Source organism: Octopus bimaculoides, chromosome 2 (genome assembly GCF_001194135.2).
Source record: "Octopus bimaculoides isolate UCB-OBI-ISO-001 chromosome 2, ASM119413v2, whole genome shotgun sequence".
Lineage (NCBI taxonomy): Eukaryota > Metazoa > Mollusca > Cephalopoda > Octopoda > Octopodidae > Octopus > Octopus bimaculoides.
In genome coordinates, this window is record NC_068982.1 from 100,370,608 (window position 1) to 100,373,110 (window position 2,503).

The following is a 2,503-nucleotide window of genomic DNA, read 5'->3' on the forward strand; positions in this document are numbered from 1 at the left end:
ATATTGCGAAATATAGATTCATAAAATCCTGTAGCTATCAGAGAAAGCTTCTCTACTGGATCAGGCTGTCATACCACACGGTAATCCAAAACGGATTACTATGTGGTATATCAAATAGACATATTATAATCCTCAGAGAGTGAATAACAATAAGTTTAACTGAAAAAAAGTTAAGTCAAATCAATGTTACGTACGTTTCGATGAACAAACACCGTTTATTTCATATAACAGACAAAATTATGCAATTCATGCAATAAATTTAGTGTTTATTCACTTCTCAAGACAATATAGTTTGAATCATAATCAACTTATGAAACGAACTCGCAATGCGGGACGAATTTTCACTGCCTCATAGGTATATCCAACCACCAGGCAAATGGACAGCGTCAATGTTAATTTATATCGGTCAAATCAGGACATAAGGCAATTAATTAAAATAAGTTTCTCCCACGGTCCAAAACATCTTCCTCTCAGTGATAATTTGGTCAGTACTATGATCTCTTAGGTAACATTTTAATACACTCACAGACAAAATTATATAATTAGCGGTTCTGATAATTACAATAACAAGAAATAATAATAAAAAATATAGTGCTTTTTGTTTATTGTTAATATTATCTTTTATTTTTTACTTATTTTAATTAGTGGACTGTGGTCATCTCCTTCTTATTAACTGGTTATCGTCCAAATTTACTGCATGTTTAAATCTGGCTAACTAATTTTCTTTTCTCTTTAGTTCATATCACTTGTACGATTGGATTAGTGAAACTATTTTAAAGGGTCCTGCTCTAAGGTTAGACTGATCCTTTATTCCATATTGTAAACTATTTCAAAGTTAACCTTTGTTCGAAGGTAATGTGTGATTTCGTGATTTATTTGGAAGTCATTGCAATAAAGTTTCACACACCATGATATTTGCATCTCTCACTTGACCGCAAAAGTTTGTTTAAACGATGAACCTATTTTACTGCAATTGATTTCTCCGACACTTACATGTTCTTTCTATGTTTATTTAGACATTTTTTGTAAAAACTCAATACTTAACACAAACACATAAGCTAACTTAATGATTTCTTTTGACGAGATAGAATCTAATTTATTGAGTTGATCTAGATTCTGAACTGATCAGCATTTTATTAAAACGAATATCAGAAAACATGTAGCCCAATGCTCCGCTTTCTCTAAACATATGATACATAGCTGGATGGCGGTTGGGGTGGCGATGAGAGCAGTCTGCCGTGTGGCGACGGGAGTAGTCTGCCTCGCTTTTATAAAGGCGGCACTTTTGGATCTACTGTATAATGGCGGAAGGCTTCGGTGCCAGCAGACCTAAGGGCCGACCCGAACAGCCCGCACTCAACCAATGCCACTGGTTTCCACCAAAACTATTTCTACTTTCCATAACGGCACATTTTTTCGACGAAGGGATCGATTAAATCAATTCTAGGACTTAACAAATACTATTTTATCGAGTTCTAGAAGAACGAAACTCAATCTTACTACATCTTAAGGTTGGGGTACAAGTTACTGTTGACACAATATCTTCAAGAGGCGGCAACTGAGATGCGTCTCACCATACCAAGTCAGAACCCCTGTCGCACTTTAGCTTCGGTATGTCTCTAGTTTCGTGTAGTGTATCTTTGTCAACAACATCAATGTAACTGAATGGTCTTCGTCAATTATTAGGGTGCAGAATCTCTCGAAAACATCACATCTAATACGGGCTGGTGTTCAGTACGATAGTAGTGGCCAGCAAAAATGAGTCCATAAATCTCCTCTTTGATCTTGTGCTCACTTCTGAGATGTTGTGAGCCCTTATGAGAAACTTATAGAACGTTCCATCAAGGCGATCTTCGAGCTCATTCTCCATAGTAAAATGTAGTCGTAAAGGAATTTAAAAAATGCTCCTAAAAATATGTAGCATTCAAAACGTGGGAATACCACAGGAACTAATCTCAATAGTTTAATATAAATAGTTTAATATATATATATATATTTCGGCTGCTCTACATTGATAAGGGGCAACACCCTGAAACTAGTCTGTAGATGCCAGACCTGCAAGGGGACCTCCCCTGTTCGAAGGTTATAATGGACACAGATTCGTGTGTCATATAGCTAGCTAGAGGCGATGGCCTCTTGGAGCTAATATCAACGGCAGCATTCGTCCTATTTTTCGGACTGCCATGTTGGCTTGGCGATAACTATTAATATATATATATATATATAAATATATAGTATTAGGGAAAAGAACCAAGGTTTATGAACTCATCGATGAAAATCCACTGTCACATATAGAAAAAAATTATAATTAAAAGTACAATAAATAAGTGTAATATAATACAAAGTAAATATCATAAGATCAAGATAATAAAATGGCTACACGTGTTTCATAACCAATTTTCAAATAGAAAGAAATTTAAATCGATTAATACTATATATTTATATATTTTTTATACTGTGAAACTTAATTTAATTTTTATTTTTAATAAATTGATTTTAATTG

At 34.4% G+C, this 2,503-nt stretch overlaps 1 protein-coding gene across 10 annotated transcripts in view; it reads right to left on the reverse strand.

Moving 5' to 3' along the window:
• Window positions 1–2,503, reverse strand: part of LOC106871624 (myb-like protein A) — a 169,751-nt gene that overhangs the window by 46,294 nt on the left and 120,954 nt on the right. The window lies entirely within an intron of this gene.